The following is a 20,043-nucleotide window of genomic DNA, read 5'->3' as shown; positions in this document are numbered from 1 at the left end:
ACCATGGTGACTTCTAAGAAGGAAAAACAAAATTATAAATCCAGAAGCAAATTTAGGGCACATAAGCCACAAAATAATCCAATTGTATATTAACATGCCTTATTGTTAAATGAGTATTTTTAAGGAAAATCGAAACTTTTGCTTTCTTATTCATTCCAAAATATTTGAGTGCCTGACAGTATTTGTCACAAAATTCTCATCATAAAATTAAAAGACTGAATTACAACTCCCTTGTATCTTTCTTTTTCAATTTAACTAGTCTAGAAAAGCTCAATTTTAGTTAAATTCAACTATCCAATTGCTCCATGAGCATATTCAAGAAATTGAACACAGCTAGAGAAAAAACACACAGCTGTGCTGGCTAGACTCAGGGTAGCCATGTAACTACAAATCTAAATTAGGCAGTCAATATCGCTAGATAATTCTACTACAACCATTCCCCCATCTCACATCCCAGAAAAATCACTTTGTATTCTAAAGTACTTATGTGTGGGAACCTTACCTTGTCCTCTCCTCAAATGTTCATACCTTCAGCCTCAGCTGCTGATCTGACTATATACTTTACAGAAAAAAACAGACACAAAGAACTACCTCCTCTTCCCTCATTAAAATCAACCAGTCTACTTTACATTTGTAGCTCCTACTCTCCACCCACCAGTAACGATAAAATAAGTGTTCCGAGCTCGTATCTACAATTCAGTCCCTCTTGCTGTCTCAAGAATTTTATTCCTGCAAGTTTTCCCATTTATCCCTCCTTGGTAACATATATTTCTCCCTCTTTACTAGATGATTCTCATGTGTATATAAACATGACTTTTATTTAAATATAATTGTTTTTTTTTTTTAATAAAAGATGAAGTCTCAATATGTTGGCCAGGTTGATCTTGAACTCCTGGCCTTGGACAGTCCTCACACCTTTGCCTCCCAAAGTGCTGAGATTACAGGCATGAGCCACCAGGCACAGCCTATACATGTCTTTTTAAATCCTGCCCTTAACTACACATCCCTCTCCCCTTCCCAGCAAAACTCCCTTCCACTTCCTCACTTCTTTGCCTTACTAAAGTATTCATTGTACTCCACCTAATAGCAGCATTTGATATGGTTTTATATTCTCTCCTTCTTTAAACACTCTCTCCAGTAGACTTCAATGATACCACACTAACATGTTTCTTAACCTCTCACTGATGTGCCTTCTCAATCTCCATTCTCAGCTCCTCCTACTCTATTACATTCCGAAGTATTCCTAAAATCTCTTCTCTTCTCCACCTGTGCTCTCTCATTAAGTGAAGCCATCTAATTCCATGGCTTTAAAATATCATCTCTGTAGTGCTGATTTCCTAATCTATAATTCAGAGCATTTCCCTGAGCACTAGATTCTAATATCCAGCTACTATTTAATTCCAATTGGGTTTTTAAAAGCCATCTCAGTATTTAACGTAGAAAAAAAAGTATTTATTACTAATGTATCTCCACTCCCATACCTGTTCCTCCTCAAATTTCCCAACCGCCTACCCATCCCATCACAGCTAAAAGCACACTATACAGTTGCCCAAGCCAAAAATCTAGGAATGACTCCTAATCTATCTCTTTCCATCACATACCCTATCCAATACATTAATAAGTCCTGACAACTCAACCTCCGAAACATGTCTTAACATTTACCATATTCCACCATTTCCACTAAAACACGATCTAAATCTACATTACTACCACAATGGACCAATGCAACAGCCTCCTGACAGTCTCCATTCTGCACTTTCCATCTACTCCACCCCCTGCCCCAAAACAGACACTCCACACAGTAACAAAAATGATCAGAATTAAAATCTTGATTCTTTACTGCTGCCTGTAAGGCCCTACATAATGTAACCTCACATTACCTCTCTAACCTCATTTCTCTCCTTTCTCTAGTTGCCATCCAAATTCCCTTCCATCCTCTATGTTCCAGCTACCCTGGCTTTTTTTAAAGCCTCTTCCTGCCTCAAGAATTTTGTTTTTACAGTTCTTATACTAGTAATGCTCATCCCCTATACCTTTGAACAATCTCTTCCTCCTCACCGTCCATGATATGTTGTCTATCTCCGCCTCCCCACAACCCACCTCAACTAGATTATAAGTTCAAGGGCAAGAATTTTGTCTGTCATACTGTACCTCTATAACAGTGCCAGACAGGTAGTAGACAATAAGTAAACATTCATTGAGTAAAGAATGACTAACACTATCTCTAAGGACTCTTTGATTTCTGACATTTGTTCAAGAAATACTCATTTGCTCATTGCCAACATTTTCTGGTTCTATAATCCTTTCTGGGTACTGGATCACTAGGCTGATCCTGTGGATCAGAAACCACACCCCCCACAGGAGGTCAGTTCTACCACCCAAAACTCAGCAGTAACCATAGATGAAAGGAATAGTCATGCACTGCATAATAATGTTTTAGTTAACGATGGACCACATATATAATGGTGGTCCCACTGTATTATCTAGTGAAGTCATAGGCTTTGTATTGTAGTGCAACACATTACCTTTTCTACATTTAGATATACAAATACTTACCAGTATGTTATAACTGCCTACAGTATTAAGTACAGCAACATACTGTACAGGTTTGCAGCCTAGTAGCAATAGGCTATACCATATAGCCTAGGTGTGTAGTAGACTATATACCATCTAGGCTTGTGTAAGTATACTCTATGATGTTCACACAACAACAAAATCACCTAATGACACATTTTTTAGAACATATCCTCTCTGCTAAGCAACATATGACTGTACATGTTTGGCTTCCAGTCAAGATTCTGAACACTTACTTCAGAAAAGGCAGAGCAATCTGGATTCATTCTCCTTCCTTTGAAATAAAGGGAGATTGTCAAATAAATTATAAACAATCTCTGCTTTGACAAGTAGGAAAACTGTAGAATAACCACTTGCCTGAAAAAGCTGTTTGGAATACATAAGAGAATCTACCATTGACATTTCAAGTAATCTCAAATAAGCTTAACTTTTCCCCCTTTCAAAGGAAAGGAAAAGAAAGGTTTCCATGTAAAGATACTCATTTACCTTGACACTTGGAGAACGCGAAGAATCACCGAAAACTCCTCAATATAAATTGCATAAGCTGATATATTATTCAATAGTAGACAATCTCTTGGTTTCAAATTCAGTACACCCTGACTTGACTCAATATACTTCTAAGTTAAATGGCAAGTATAGTTCATTCTACTGGGTAAAACTTCTTTTCATTTCTTCCCTCCAGAGATCTACGGTAACGTCACAAAAGACAACCTCACAGAAAAGCAAATTCCAAAGTTAAGAAATGCAGAACTTATATTCATAATGCCTCCCTAGGCTCTCTGGTCTTCCTATTTAAAGAAAAAAAAAATCAAAAACCTAAGAAAGGAAATGTGGATTTTAGCTGCCTGACTATGTGGCCTTCATCTTAGCACTGTAATTAGCTTGCTATATATAGGTCTTTGGCCAATCCAGTTAATCTCTCTGACCCTCAACTTTCTCATCTAGAAAATAGGAAGCAATCAATTACAATTCTCTTAAAAGTACTAGCTTAGCTTTAAGTATCTACAATTCGCCTCCACTTTCAAGTTTAGTCAACAATGCTAAGATCATACATTTGTAGAATAGTATAAATAGGCAGTAGTTCAAAACAAGTTAATGGATCAGGGGTGGTGGCCCACACCTGTAATTCCAGCACTTTGGGAGGCCAAGATAGAGGGATTGCTTTGAGGCCAGGAGCTCGAAACCAGCCTGGTCAACATAGTGAGATCCCATTTCTTTAAAAAACAAAATAAAACACAAGTTAATAAAGTTTCTACCTGCTTATCACTACTCTCCATCTGTTACTCCTATCTTAGGACCATTATGATTGTAATATTCTCTTTAATTATTATGCAGAATAACATGAAAGGTTTGCAGTAGATCGCCAGAGTATTTTGAGAATTAAAAAAAAAGAAAGAATAAAACGTAAAACACCCATATTTAAAACAGGGGATAAAGACTATATTTAAAAGACTTTGTGTTCCATAGGTATGTTTCAGGAAATCCATGATTCCCAGATCCTAGGTGGATTTTGTATATATAGGTAGATGTACATATATGCATTTTTAAGAAAAAAAGTTTCCAATAGTTTCCATCTGGTTACCAAATAGGTTAAAAACCACAAATTTAAAGATTTTATTTCAAATTGTCTACCAAAGGAAGAGGCAATTATGACTGATCACTACCTAACAGTTCACCATGAATCAGCATTTCAAGCACATTTAAATATAACACTTTGCTAACCAACATATCCATCAGATATAAAAGGCTAAAAACAAAAATAAACAAGACTTAAACACTGAAAAGGTCAGAAATTTACTACTGAAGCTAATCTAATATCAGTAGTCAACAATGCAGTCGAACAAAGTGTGGCATTTTTTTCTTTTAATACCTTAAGGTAGAGAAAGACTGCCATCTAGTGATGGCCCTTTTCTAACATTCCTTGAAATGATGTGGCCTTACAAGTAAACAGGACTGCTTAAAAATCTAAAAACTATATTCCATAATACTTGTTGGTCAGAGACTTATAGCTGATTACTAAATGATATGTAAGGTACTCTAATGTTTAAATTTCCATTACTATTAGAAAGCAGGATCTTGAGAACAAAGGCATAGGTTTTTGACATGTCCAGGTTATGTTGCAGTTAAACAAGACAATCTATGGAATAAACTGCACCACTAGTTTAATTATTTGTGATAATCTCAATAATATTCTTAGTAAAGTATATACTTTACTATAGTACTTAGTAAAAGGCAAACAAGAAGAAATATATGGAAATTAACTAAACTTTTTATAGCCTAAATTTGACTCAACTAAATAAATGCTGCCATGTGGAGTCTGGTTTCCAAAAACCCCCAAATAAACCACCGGTTTGTGCAAAAAGTAAATTATTTATCCTCGTATAACTATCTGGTGCATAGCTCTAGATTTCATAATGATACTATATCCATAGCCCACCTAAATTTCATGTGCATATTAAGAGATCTTAATTTATAAAATGGCACTTGAGTAATTCTGTTGAACAAATATTTACCATTCACCTGTACCAAACCATTACAGGATTATATCACTTGCTTAGAGCCTATATTAATTCAAATTTGCTTGTCAAAGAAGGAGGAAAAATAATGTTATAAGCATTATTTCATTTAAATCCAATGCATCTTATAAATTAGACATTATTCCCATTTTATAAATGAGAAACCTGTAACCCAAGATGAAGCAACTTGCCAACTTCACATAGCTAGAAAGTGTCCTCTCTACTGCATCAGTCTATCTCTTAGAACAAGGAAAGCAAGCAGGTGGCATGGGCCCCCAAAATGTTAGTTGAAAGAGGTCTTAGAGATGGAAGACAAAGCTCTCATTGTACACTCAAGGAAACTGAGGCCAAGGCAAGTTAAATGCCTTAATCAAAATTAATTGCTTGCTACGATACAATTAGGCCTGACCCCCAAAGAAAACAGAAAAAGCTAATGCAATATGAAGCCCAACACAAAGCTAAGTGGTTTAAAAAGAGAGAGAGAGAGACAAACTTCTACTTCAAGATGAGTAAGTTGCCTATTAGTTGTGCCTACACAACTATTCTCTTCTTCCTCCTATTGGAAGAGTCCCAATTCATTCTGATATTTCTGTCCTACCACAAAGGATAAATATTAATTAGTCTGTAAACCAATCATGGTAATTGCATTCTCTTTGTGAGTGACCAGTTAATATATGGTGGTCAGTGACACACTTATCTCACCAATGAGAAGGAAAATCTGGCAGTGAGGGTCCAAGAAAAGGTTTTCTTTCCTGAAGCATTCAGGAAAAGAAACTGCTTTTCCTGCCTTAGACATTGTCCTGTGAAAGCATAATGTTTGAGGATGCAGTAACCATTCTGAAAAGGAAGAAGATATTGCCCAAAAAATCTTAGAATGGCAAAGGGGAAAATGGAAAACACTTGGCTCTTTGATAGTGATGCAATCCTGAAACAGCCCTATCTCCAAACATCATGTTATATGACTTAATAAATTTCCCATTGTTTAAGCCACTTTCCCTTGATATTCTGCTACTTGCAAAGGAAAGTATCCTAAATGATGCAACATTGTTCAGTCTTCAAAGGTAACAAGCAAATCAAAGAAACAACCAAGAGCAAGTCAGAGTCTACACACTTTACAAAGCAATCTTGTTCCCTGGACCTAGGCCATTCTTCTCCTTTTGCTTCTAGTTTAGTTAAGAGTAACTCCCATTTGCCTCTCAATTTTCAGCTTGCACCTTTTCTGGGAAACCTTCCCTAATCACATAGATTCTATTATGTGCTCCTCCTCGGTGATTATCATTTTTACAGAATTTATTAAACTATATCTGATTGTCCATTCACTTGCCAATCTCCCCATACTAGAATGCTAATCTCCTTGTGGGGAGAGACTATGTCTTACCCATTTTATCTCTACCTGCTGGCACACAGCCTGGCACAGAGGAGGTCCTCCATATATGATGAAGATGGAAAAAGGTAGGAGACTAACTGATGAGGATTTCTAGTTGTTTCAGAGGTGGATGCAAAAGTGTATCCCATGATACAAAGCATTTCTGTTGAGATGTTTTCAGAACCACGGAGAACTTCAAGACACAATGAACTGAACATTTTGGTTTTGGTTTTTGATTAATTCAAGGAAAAATTCCAGAGTTTATTCTGGTCTTTTCTTTTTCATATATATGTTTTTAAACTTCTGTCATGGTTTTATTCCTCAAACATTTTCTTCTCATTAAGCTCCATAAAAGCATCATTAGTATTTTTGTTTATTCCAAATGTTAAAAATAAAGTGGAAAAACAGATTTGTGCATGATGTTGAAAGAGAAACTGCAGGAGGTCAAAAGGAGTTTAAAGTCCCTTCTCCTTACTTCAGTTTGTCTATCAGTTTAATTCCAACCTTAGTATTGTAATCTGGATGCTCTGGGTGCATAACGATGAAGGAGATCAATCAGATCATCATCAATGACAGGAGAAGCATATGCTAGTTAACATGAATTCTAACTGAACACTATACCCAAATATTTTTGTACTGCCACAGGAGATCAAATACATTCAAATCCTTTTTCCAGCTCTGAAGATACCAAGGTATCCAACTGGCTTCACACAAAGATAGCCCATATAACCAAAAGAATGCTGTGATGCAGATTTCTCTCAAGGCAGGAAGGGAACCCCAATGATGGCTATTTCCAGAGGAATAAAAGCAGGGTGGAGCAGCTTCAATTGACACCTAGCCAAAGTGCCTACTAAAACCTGGTTTTGTTTAAATACCACAGGAAAGTGGAGAAGGGGAAATTGTCACAAAACATCAGTCAAATCAACAGCAGACTATTAGGAAATAAACTAATGAAAACAAGGAAACTCCAAATTAAGAACATAGAGACTGCCATAATTGCTACTATGATAATGTCACACTATTAGAACAAGTAATCACCATCAGTAACTGAAGATATAAAGGCAAAACAGGATTATTAGTGGCTTCACTTTGTCCTTTATATCTATTTGTGTTAGGTGCAAAAAGATTTTATTTCATTGTATCTTTCAGTGGTGGTCATGAAATCTGGCAGATAAAAGTTAGATCATGAATGTTGCTGCTAATTATAAGATAAGATATAAAAAAGTACCTCTACAGCCTGGTGATACTCATTGACTCTAACCTAGAAAACTGCTGAAAGCAGAGTACTAATACAGTTGTTTAGGAGTTATAATACACTTGGTAGGTTAGCTCTGGTCTCACTGCATGTAATTCAGTGTGTTAAGTTTAACACTTAAACATGTGATGTTGGAGCTAGATGAAATGACCAGTTCACTTAGTATCTATCATCAACATAATGAGTCTGAATCTAGGGCATGTTGATAAAACTCTTCCAGATTCTTTACAAAAGATATTCAGTAGCAGGGTGGTGCAAAAGTAATTGCGGTTTTGCCATTACTTTTAATTTTTGCCATTAAAGGGGAAAGTAATTGCAGTTTTGCCACTACTTTTAATGTTTGCCATTAAAAAAAATGGCAAAACCGCAATTACTTTTGCACCACCCTACATATTTAATTAAATAATTACTCTGAAGACATATGCAAATATTAAGAGACTGTGTATTAATTATTGAAACATGATTCTACTGAGAGAAAAAAGAAAAATGAATAATTGTTGGAACACTTTGGTCTCCACACTTAAAATTATCATTATGGTTCCGATGATAGGTATCATTAAGCTATTAACAGAGAAAGACAAACCAATAATGGTTAACACTAGTATGGTAGAAACACAGCAGTGAATAACCATGATCTACTTATGCATGTAGATTTAATGTGGACTTAACAAAATAGACCATGCAAGTTTCCTAGAATCTCTGAATCAAACCCTAATAAATGTAAGTAACCTCATTTGTAGATGTATATGTTGTGTATACTATATATATAAATGCATGTATTATATATAGTATATATGCTATATATGTGGGTGACACATATATACATATACATACCTCACACACACACATACCTACACACACACAAACACACACACACACACTTTTTTCTAATTTTCTGAGAAAGAACCAGACCTAACAACACCACATTCAACTCCTGGTCCAATTTCACCCATAAGTGGTTGTTTGCTGATACCCCATGGCCAAAAGTGACCACAATTTAAAACTCTTTAACTCTATAAGCAATTAAGTACATGAAAGAGGATGGATGGAAAGGCATCAGAGTAGTTTCCATCCTAAAACATAATAAAGAACAAAGCAGGCAAAATAGGATGAAGTTCCATGAACCGTATGGAAGATTGGATACACTGTGAAAAACATTTCTACTATCAAACTCCTAATCACCTCTAACCACCTCTAACCTAATCTCTCTAATCACCTCTGACCTAATGCTTCTATTTTATAGCCATACAGAGAAAAAGAGACATGGCCTATTGCCCACACAAGATGGGGAGTCAAATCAGAGGCCTTCAAATGAATGAAGCGAAGATACCCCAGAATACATCATTAGTAAAATATAAAATAGAAAAACACTTCCTCATAAAGGGAGACTGCAAGTAAACTTGCCTATCTGGTGTTGGCTCTGGGTGAGGGAAGGAGAAAACTCCCATGATAATTTGAAAGCACATGCCAGCCTTCTCACAGAAGGGAGGTCTACACTCATACTATCAATCTTCTGTGGTCTGAGAAATCTCAACTGACAATTTATTTTTAAAGTAGTCCCAGCGTGGTTGTTAATACCCTCAAATAACCGACTGAAGCAAAGGCAAATCTTCTCCAGAGAAATATACCTTAACCTATACTTCTAGGAATTCTCACAAATAATACTCCATTGAACTGGAACTTAAGTATCAAAAGTCATAAAACATACAAGGAAACAAAGTATAAAAACAAGAATCAGAAGAAACACAAATAGCAAAATCAGGCTTGCAATGGCTTAAAATTAATATGTATACATTAAAAATAAATGTGTAAGATGTTTAAAGAAATATAAAAAGGAATTACCAAGAAAAGAAAAAAAAACTATCAAAAATGAATATATGAACCCAAAATATCTGAGACAGGTCTCAGTCAACTTACAGAGTTTATTTTGCCAAGGTTAAGAACACGCCTGTGACATGGCCTCAGGAGGTCCTGATGACATGTGCCCAAGGTGGTACATGTGCCCAAGGTGATTGAGATACAGCTTGCTATTATACATTTTAGAAAGACATAATACATCAATCAATACATGTAAGATTTAGATTGGTATGATCTGGAAGGGCAGGACAATTTGAAGTGGGGAAGGGCTTCCAGATCATACGTAGATTTAAAATTTTTCTGATTGGCAACTGGCTGAAAGAGTTATTATCAGTAGAAAGGAATGTCTGGGTTACAATAAGGGGTTGTAGAGACCAAGGTTTTATCATGCAGATGAAGCCACCAAGTAGCAGGCTGCAGAGAGAATAGACTGTAAATGTTTCTCATCAGACTTAGATTTTCAGGTTAACTCTGGAATGCCCTTGACCGAGAGGAAGGGTCCATTGAGATGGTGGGGGCACCTTAAAATTTTATTTTTGGTTTACAAATAGATAAACTGGAAATGAAATATAGAACTTTTAGAATAAAAACTATAACAACTGTTATTTGAAACAAGAAATGGAAAGGAAAATACTTAACTAGGAGGTGTATATATAAAAAGTACAAAATGCAGAAAGACGAAAGACGGAAAACACTAAAGAAGAGAATGGAGAATACAATGGGTTTAATGGGAGCTCCAGTAAGAAATAAGAGGCAGGTAAAATTTTTTTAAAATAGTTGTGAAGTTCCTAGAATTGATAAAAGATGTAATGAAGTTGTGACCCTCAAAGTAAAAAGACATAAGCCTTACCAAAAGCAGCCCCATCTCTGCTCAGTTACATCTATCAAACATTTAGAACTGGCTGCCTATTTATCCCTTCTCTTCATAGCTAAACTTTGGTAGCATGCAGAAGCTTGCTATGATGGAGCTAATTATATAAATATATGGACCCCTAGACCCATACAAACTTTTGGTATGTCTTTTATCAGCTCATTCTTCCATTACTTACAGCATCATTTCCAAACTGTCACCATTCTCTTTAAGATGCCAATCTCAATCCTACAACTGCCTTTCACAATAAATGGTGTTGTCATGTATTACATTTAAAAAATTCAGGCTTATTAGGCACAAAATATTCTTAACTTCTTGCATTCCAATACACAAATCTGTCTATATCTCTGTCTACCCTGATATTTGTTCCTTCTTATCTCTATGAAATAGATAGGTCATCTCAATGCAAGACTAATCCTATGTTCTAAAAATCTCATATATCTTCCACTCCAGGAAGGTTATTCCATCAATACTTTCTTTGGTGGGGGGAAGCTGATTTCTTTCAAAACATGCCCCCATCTTAACAAAACAACACGCCCATTATTTTAAAGAAAAAAAAATGCACTAAATGAAAATCTCTCTTCTGATAAATTTCCTTCTGGCATCCTTTCCCTTCCCTTTCTCTCTCTCACTCTCTCTCTCTCTCTCCCCCTCCTTCCCTCTTCCCTCCCTCCCTCACCCCTGCCTTTTCTCAGTTAAGATCTTAAAAGAGCACACTATACTTACTGCCTCCATTTCCTCAAATTAGACTCGCTCTTCAAACCAGTGTAATCTGTTTCTTACCTATAACCACTCACAATGAACCTATTCTTGCAAAAGTCAATAAAAGACTATTAATTGTCAAATCAAATATTCACTTTTAATTTCATCATTTACTTGACTCCACTTTTGTATGTGCCACCATGAACTATCCCCTCTTTTTAAAATCTCTATTCCCACGGCTTCTATTACACTCCTTCTTGGTTCTCCACATTCTCAGTCTCCTTCAATAATTATTCTTCTTCCCTCTATCCCTGAATACCTCCTTGACCACTTCTTCTCACTCTTCACATATATATATACCCTCAGAGATCTCATCAATACCTCAGTTGTTAGTATTAAACAAGTCTGGTTACCAAACCAATAATACCAGGATATATCTCTGTCAAGTCCTATAAACCTGACTCAAAGACATCGCAAACCGTGCATGTCAAAAACTACTCGGCTGGGCATGGTGGCATGTACCTATAGTCCCAGCCACTCAGGAGGCTGAAATGGGAGGATCTCTTGAACCCAGCAGTTCAAACCCGGCCCAGATAATATGGCAAGGGGCATGTCTCTTGAATTAAAAGAAAAAAAAGAATTATTTAACTTTCTACCCAAACCCACATTTCACTCCTAGTATTCACCATCTCAATTGAAGATAACACCAGCCACTGAGTTACCTAAACTAGAAATATGTACGTTAACCTTGACACCTCACTTCACCTCACACCTCCTCATAACTAGTCACCAAGACCTACCGCTTCTAATTAAATAATGGCTCTTCTATGCTCTTTCCCCTCCCTATTCTCCCCAGCTACTGCCTTGACTCATGTCCTTATCATCTCTCTTCTGAACACTGTTTTTATCACTTTCCCCTTATATTTGTAACAATCCACCTTCAATACTTCTTTGACAGTAATTTTTTAAATGAGACCTTGTACTTGGAAATTGAAAGACAGAAATACACACACATACACACAACTTCAGGATCTTGTTTCAGGATCAAGTCCAAAGTCCCTAGCATAGTATGTAAGATGCCCTCCATGTCCAGCATTATCTCTGAATACTCCCCACATTGACTCTACAACTCTACTTGAAGTTCCTTGAGTGTAGCATGTATTCCCTCTGCCTGCAATGTCCTTACCATCACTTCTCTGGCAAATTCCTACTCATCTTTCAAGGTTCAGCTCAAAACTCAACTCTTTCCTAAAACGTCTGTCCTTAATACAACTACTATAACCTGATACAGAAGCTCCTTACCTTTTTAGTTTTTAGGATTTGTTATTGTTTTTGTTTTGAGACAGGGTCTCACTCTGTGTCCCAGGCTCAATCGATCCTCCTGCCTCAGCCTCCTGAGTAGCTGGGACTATAGGCAGGCACCACCATGCCTAGCTCATTTTTTTGTAGAGACAAGGTCTCACTATGTTGCCTGGGATGGTCTCAAACTCCTGGGCTCAAGCAATCCTCCCACCTTGGCCTCCCAAAATACTGGGATTACAGGTGAGAGTCACCATGCCCAGCTCAGAAGCTGCTCTTCTTACCAACAAGGTAGAACACAAGAAACTGCTTTGGTTCATAAAACCAAAGCAGCCACGAAGAGCTTAAGCTTGCATACTCTGGAGGAATTTACACCAAACAAGATCATGAGTCCATTCTTTAAAGATTCAAATTCAATACCATTTTTCTCCTACTTGCTGATATGAGGCATCTTTTCCCAAATGACACCAATTTCTTTTTTTTTTCTTTTTGGTAGAGATGAGATCTTGCTACATTGCCCAGGGTACTGTCAAACTCCTAGCCTCGAGCAATTCTACCACCTCAGCCTCCCAAAGTGCTGTTGTTATAGGGTGTGAGCCACCCCACCCAGCCAAATTTAATCTACAATAACAGTCTCTTGCAGCATGTATTAGTCTAGTTCTATGTATTTCATTTTTTTAATAGCTTTTTTTTTTCTTTTTTTTTTTTTAGAGACAGTATCTCACTCTGTTGCCCAGGCTGGAGCACAGTGGCACAATCATGGCTCACTTACAGCCTCTAACTTCTGGGCTTAAGGGACCCTCTAGCCTCCGCCTCCTAAGTAGCTGGGATTACAGGCATGCACCAACACAAGCAGCTAATTTTTTTAAATTTTTTTTTGCAGAGATGGGGTCTCACTATGTTGCCCAGGCTGGTCTCAAACTTCTGGGCTCAAGCGATCCTCCCACCTTGGCCCCCCAAACTGCTGAGATTACAAGTGTGAGCCACAGTGCCTGCCCATAGTCTAGTTCGATAAGGAATATATTTAAAAATCTATTTTTTTTAATGAAACAAAATCTATTGAAGCACCTAGCCCTATCCTTGATAAGGAGTGTATGATAAGGATATAGGATAAGAATTACTCCTTAACAGTCATGGTATAATCATTCACCAACTGGCTCTCACTTTGACACTGTATAAATTTGAACTGGCCTTGAACCTATGAAGCCATATGTGGTTTGAGGTGAATTTCACCAGGAGTACTGTCATCTTGTTTTGCCTCAAAGTTCTTGAACAAATGCCTAGTATTATCCAGAAGTTACATTAGGATAATGGGCCTAGAAATGAATGGGCACCACTACTAATGATATTTACTGGTGGAAAGCACAGTTCATGTCCTTTTGCTTTGAAATGTTTATTTGTTCATATTTTTGAAAGGGTACTACGGTGAACACTCTATACAGTAATGATTTATTTACATGTCTATCTCCCCTATAAGACCATGAGTTCCTTGAGAGTTTACACCTGGAACAATGGCTGTATCCCACAGAGAAAGCATTATAAAGTGACAAAGAGCCAAAGCAGTGCCCAAAAATGTTTCAACATTTCATCTTACCCCAAAGAGAAGCACTAGAGTTCAATAATAAATATTTTTACCAAAAAGTTAATTCAAGTTCTAGCAGTGCAAATAATTTGCACTTCAGCTAAAATGTTAAACAGAAAAAGAAAGAAACAGAGGAAGAAAGGAGAAATTTAGATGGCTAAAGGAAATCTATTGTAGGAGTAGAGTAGTGTCTGGCAATAATTTGTTATTTCCCTAGCTCTCCTCTAACCTTCTCTGGAAGCTAGGAGAAGGAAGATGATTAAACTGCAACAAGACCTGGCTCTGAAGAGAACTGATGTTTCTGGCCCTTGTTGCCAACAGAAGGGGGAGGGTGACAGCAGTCCCTACGGGCTTTTAGAAAAAATTGCTTCCAGGTGGAAATTTTTTATGGTACTGAGCAGCCTGGAGCCATTTTTGGCTTTACTTCTTAACTACTGATGATTAAATCATGGACAATCAGGCTGCAACAATGGAAACAGACAGCTCTCAAACATCATGGTTATATGCTCCAAATTACAAAGTTAACTCTCAAAGGAGAGAAACATTTTGTTGGCAAAATCCTTTTTTAAGGGGGACGTTTTTAACTGGGTTGTGGGGGGGGGGGGTTGTCAGGTGGAGTCTGTTAAAGATTTATATTTGGTAAAACATAAAAGTAGCCAAGAACTCTGTATCATAATGATAAACATCAGTCCCATGCCAAACCTAGACACTGTAATGCAGAGTCATAGGGAGCTGAACAAAGGACAATGCTAAATGTCCTGGTATTTCAAAATTTTTCATTACTTTATTTTGGCCTGGATTAAGCATTCTATTAAATGATTATCATAGATGTCTGTAGGGAAATCCAGCCACACAACATGTGAGACAGCTAAGTCGATGTATAACCTAATCATGGTTCTGAAAAAAGTTGTGATATATATTTCTGAGTTTGGAGTGATGGCTCAAGAACATTAGCAGAAAAAAGTTACTTATAGTACCAACTCATATGAAAAGCAAACAAAAACAGAGACCAATTATTTGACCACCCAGTAATTTAATCTATGCTATTTTATTACTGCACTATCATCCATACCATTAAAGGTTAAATTCAGCCCAAAATTATAAAATAGTAGTAAAAGTAAGCATTTTTAAAATACGTGCCAAATCCTGTTAAACATTTTATATTCACTAACTCACTTATTCCCCAAATATAATCCTAGCAGAATAGTTATTATCATCATTTTGCACATGAAGCAACCTTTTTCACATTGCCAGTACATAGAAGCATTTACCTTTCCCAGGTTGCCACAGTTATATAAAGTATAATAAAATGAAGGAAAAAGGATGAGGGAGAGGAAAAGGAAGATGAGTAAAAGGAAGAGGAAGAGGAGAGTAAGAAGGAAGGTGAGGTGAAGAAACAGATGTAAAACTATATACACATTCAATATAAAGATAAATATGTTCAAATATTTTAATTCAATTCTATAGAAAACAATCAAGGACAGAAAGAAAACCAGCAAACTAATACAATGTTTAGATGATGCAATTCTGAATTTTTTCTATTTCTGTATTACTGTATCTATTACTTAAATAAACATGTATTGCTTTTCCAACTGAAAAAATAAAATGCATTTAAGAATCTAGAATAGTAACTGGTTCATAGTAGATGCTCAATAAAATATTACTTAAAATGAAAACCAAACAACAACAAAAATTCAGTGTAACTAGAAGTCTAATTTTCAATAATTATCTAAAATAAAATAAATGCTTAAAACAATAATGTGGCGGTTAACAATAACAAAATGGAGTCACTTATGTCAAAACTTTAACCAAAATGAAGTCGGGGAAGGCCATAAAGAAACTCTCTCCCTTGCATTCCTGAAATATCTGGACATCTTGTTAGTACTTGTAAACAGAGCAAACAGAGATTATCACAGGAATTTCCTCTGGCCTACAGTATTTCAGATAAGACATTCAGACCTGGACAGTTGCCTAGCAACAGCTATCTCCCCAAATGAATTAGTGCCAACCCCTGCAATGTGTCCCTGAGACCAATGAGTTTTGTTTCAAAGCAGTTTGTGTAAATTTCTCTTTGTCTTTAAAAATTTCCAGTTTGTCCCAGTTTTCCTCATGTGGGCCCATGATTTTCATAGCATGTACACCCTAGGTTGCAAGCCTTTGCTATTACCAAATAAAATCTTTTGTTCTAGACAGCCTAGCTCTCTGAGTTTCTTTTTTAGGTTGACAAATGAAATGAAAACTCCTCAGGATTGATCCCTCACAAACCCAAGAAGCAATCACCACCGGTCAGAATTTTTAAAATTCAGTATCTTTTCCATATTCTAACTTCCTCTTGTAATTAATCATGATATCAAAATGGTTTTAAAACATACATATGGGCCAGGCACAGTGGCTCATGCTTGTAATCCCAGCATTTTGGGAGGCCGAGGCAGGAAGATTGCTTGAGCCAAGGAGTTCGCAACCAGCCCGGGCAACATAGCAAGATCCCAATCTCTACAAAAAGTTATAAGAATTAGCTGAGCATGGTGGTGTGTGCCTGTGGTTCCAGCTGTTCAGGAGGCTGAGGAGGGAGGATCACTTGAATCTTACAGGTCAAGGCTGCAGTGAGCCATGTTTGCACCACTGCACTCCAGCCTGGGTGACAGAATGAGTGAGACTCTGTCTCAAAAATAAAAGTACATATATTTGATATCCTGAAATTCTTAATTTGAGAATTGATGTAGCAGATTCCTAGATCCCTTCCACTGCAACTACAGAACCCATAAGTTAATGTTATTTTATTATCCCTCAAATGGGAAGGGGAAAGAAGAGAGTAGCTTCAATGGTTATTATGATGGGATCTCTGTTCTATTACTAAATAACTGATTTGTCAACTGAAAAAGTAAGCCACTTTCTTTTGCTTCCTAGTCCACTTACAAGATATGCAAAAAAAAAACTCCCTACAAACATCATAAAGCTATTTACAAAGAAACATTTTAGACAAAAATAAATCTGGTCCCGCTCCTCTCACATCATAGGTGCCATGTTTCCATTAGGAAACAATTTTGTGTGTTTTTTCTAGAAGCATTTGTCTGAGGACAGTATAGACTAGCCCATTTTAATAAACTCTTTAACATTGAAGTGTACAGGGAAAAAAGGAACCTCAGAGATGATCCAGCCCAATTTCACAGACATAACAAATTTTCCAGCTATGTCCATAAATACTAGTCCAAGTTCTGCTGGAACATCTCTAGTAAAAAGAAGTTCACTGCAAAGCAACCAATCCCATTTCAACAGCTGTTGCAAAGTTCTTATAGAAAACTAAAACTTACCTTTCTATAATTTTCACCATTTATCTTATTTTTGCCTTCAAAGGACCAGTGAGAACAAGTCCTTGATCCCTTTTTTTCCTTCTCCAGACTAAACAATCTCAAATTATTCAACTATTCTACATATAAACAGCCTTTCAATTGTAGTTTTACCCTCTGGACATGTTCCAGCAGTCACTTTTCTTTAAGTGTAACAACAAAGGCAGTATAGCACAGTGGGCAAGAACACAGGCTTCATAGCCAGACTTTCAGGATTTGAGCCTTAATTCTCCCACTTAATAGTTGTGTGATCTTCGGCAAGTTTATTAAACCTCTGTATACTTCAGTTTCCACATCAGCAAAATGCAGATAATGGTAGGAACCAATTCATACAGTTGCTGTGTGAAGATTAAATGAGATAATGTAAGAATTCTGAACAGTACCTGGCATACAGAAAGTATTCTATAAATATTAAAAATTTTTAAATCAAGCATGGTCAAATGAGAAAAATAAGGCCCATCTCCTTTAACCTTGTTACTTAGCTCCTATTAACAGCCTAATACTAATGCTTATGCAGTTTTGACAGTCATATCATGCTACATATTGAACTCAGAGTCATAAAATTTTTCCATGTGTTTTTCCATATTGCTATAGGCATGTAGTTGATACTCTGAATCTACAATTTACTACTATTAACTATGGTTCATTTTTCCAGTCGTGTGAGACCTTTTGGGACAATGACTTTGCCATTTCAACTTTTCATTTCAATGTTTCCCTTTGTTAAATAGGTACAGAAAGATTTTCACAAAAGAAAAAATCCACGTGGGAAAGGGCAGAAACCCAAAAAACTCTAGAATCTAAGACAGAAGAACTGAAGAACCCTGGCATGCACCAACATTTAAACGGAGATTTGCTGGTTTCCAATTTTAACGGGGAAGACTGTTAATCACAAAACGTCAAGTAGAGACTTGAAAAAGTTAATATTGATTCTTTAGAAAAAGTCCAGGAAATAGAAAAAGCCACCAACCTCACTTCCTTAAGCCAATATTCAGCCCCCTAACTGTGTCCAACTTGGAGAGAATTTGCCACAAGCCAAAGCTTTTAATGTCCCTACCTTTTGAAGGCACAGTAGAAACAATTCCCAGAACAAGGGAGTTGCGTCAGTGAACTCTCTGCTCTTTCAAGTTGGAAGGACAGTTGATTCACACCATGTGTCAGAGAGAAACACCAGTGAAAACCAAGTGAGATAAATTTTAGGTCTCCAGAGCTGTTTAATATTAAGCTGTATTAAATCATTGTTATAGCAAATTATAAACAAAATATTTTGTTTACCCTTCCTCTCATATGCTCCTTCTCTTGAAAAGAAATTTTAAGATAATTCATAGTTCCAAGGTCACAGATGCTCCACCAAAAAAAATCATTTCCAAATGTTAGCATCCAGAACCAATGATCTGGATCATACTCCCAGCAAACTTCCCTGGCATATCATAGAGTAAGCTTTGCTACATAACCTTTTAGGTTTCAAGACAGTGTTAGTTTACTGATGGTCACAGACTTAGAGTAAGACTTCACTTTTGTCAACTGTCTCTATATGAAGTCATCTTAGTGTCCATTCTATTCAATAATTTTACTTTCTACTTAGATCAAGAAATCAACTATATGTTAAACTACATAAATAATACTAAGTTGATTTTGTTTTTAATACTATGAATAGTAAGACTAAAACGTGAAACATGTAATAACGTTCATCAAATGTCTGACCTGAAATGAGCATGTAGACAAGTTAATTTAACACTGAAGAAGAAAAGAAAAAAGACCTGAAACAACCTTGATCTACATGAATTTATTTGAAAAAATGGTCCTAGAGCAATGAAAATAAAATTTAACACAAGTGATAACAAAACTCAAACCATAAAAGTTGAGGAAAAACTAAACCAACAATACAAATATTTTAAGATAAAGCTTAACATGTTAAGAGACATCTTTCTGAAAAGAGAGACCACTAAAACTGCATGACTAGTTCAATACAAGGAATTAAAAAATTACAATGGGTAACTGTGGAAAGCAAATTTCACTTCTCTCAAAAATGACATATGATGCCAGGCAGGGGGGCTCATGCCTGTAATCCCAACACTTTCGGAGGCTGAGACAGGTGAATCACCTGAGGTCAGGACTTCAGGACCAGCCTGGCCAACACGGTGAAACCCCATCTCTACTAAAAATACAAAAATTAGCTGGGTGTGGTGGTGTGCACCTATTATCCCAGCTACTCAGGAGGCTGAGGCAGGAGAATCACTTGAACCCAGGAGGAGGAGGTTGCAGTAAGCCGAGATTGTGCCACTGCACTGCAACCTGGCTGAAGAGCAAGACTCTGTCTCAAAAAAAAAAGACATATGATTAAAATTTGTTAGATATCTACCTGAGGCCTACTGTACATTTTCATTACTCTTCCATTATCAATAGATCAATCTGGTTTGGGCTGTATAACTTCTTTAGAGAATCTGATATTATACACAGGTGAACTCTAAACTCAACAAAGTGATGATCTACTGTGACCCCAATCATCACTAAGAAACAAAGTTGCTTGCCAATAAATTACTTCTCCAAAGCATTGCATTTAGGGCACTCTCCAAAAGCTATGAAATATCACCACCACATTCTAGCTCTCCAATCTATAAGGTAACTTGATCATTTATTTAAAGAGGGAAAGCAGCAGCATCTTTTTTTTTAATGT

At 36.6% G+C, this 20,043-nt stretch overlaps 1 protein-coding gene and 1 non-coding gene across 4 annotated transcripts in view; one reads left to right on the top strand and one right to left on the bottom strand.

Moving 5' to 3' along the window:
- The window catches only part of EXOC6B (exocyst complex component 6B), a 652,998-nt gene that overhangs the window by 568,469 nt on the left and 64,486 nt on the right, over positions 1-20,043 (bottom strand). The gene's annotated exons all lie outside the window — the stretch shown is intronic.
- On the top strand, positions 19,043-19,111 carry LOC112438994 (small nucleolar RNA SNORD78). Its single transcript, XR_003027302.1, has one exon. It is a non-coding gene; the product is annotated as a small nucleolar RNA SNORD78 (small nucleolar RNA).

Source organism: Pan paniscus, chromosome 12, assembly GCF_029289425.2.
Source record: "Pan paniscus chromosome 12, NHGRI_mPanPan1-v2.0_pri, whole genome shotgun sequence".
Taxonomy (NCBI): domain Eukaryota; kingdom Metazoa; phylum Chordata; class Mammalia; order Primates; family Hominidae; genus Pan; species Pan paniscus.
Note: the sequence above shows the minus strand (reverse complement) of the source record. Positions and strands in the feature narration are given on the sequence as shown.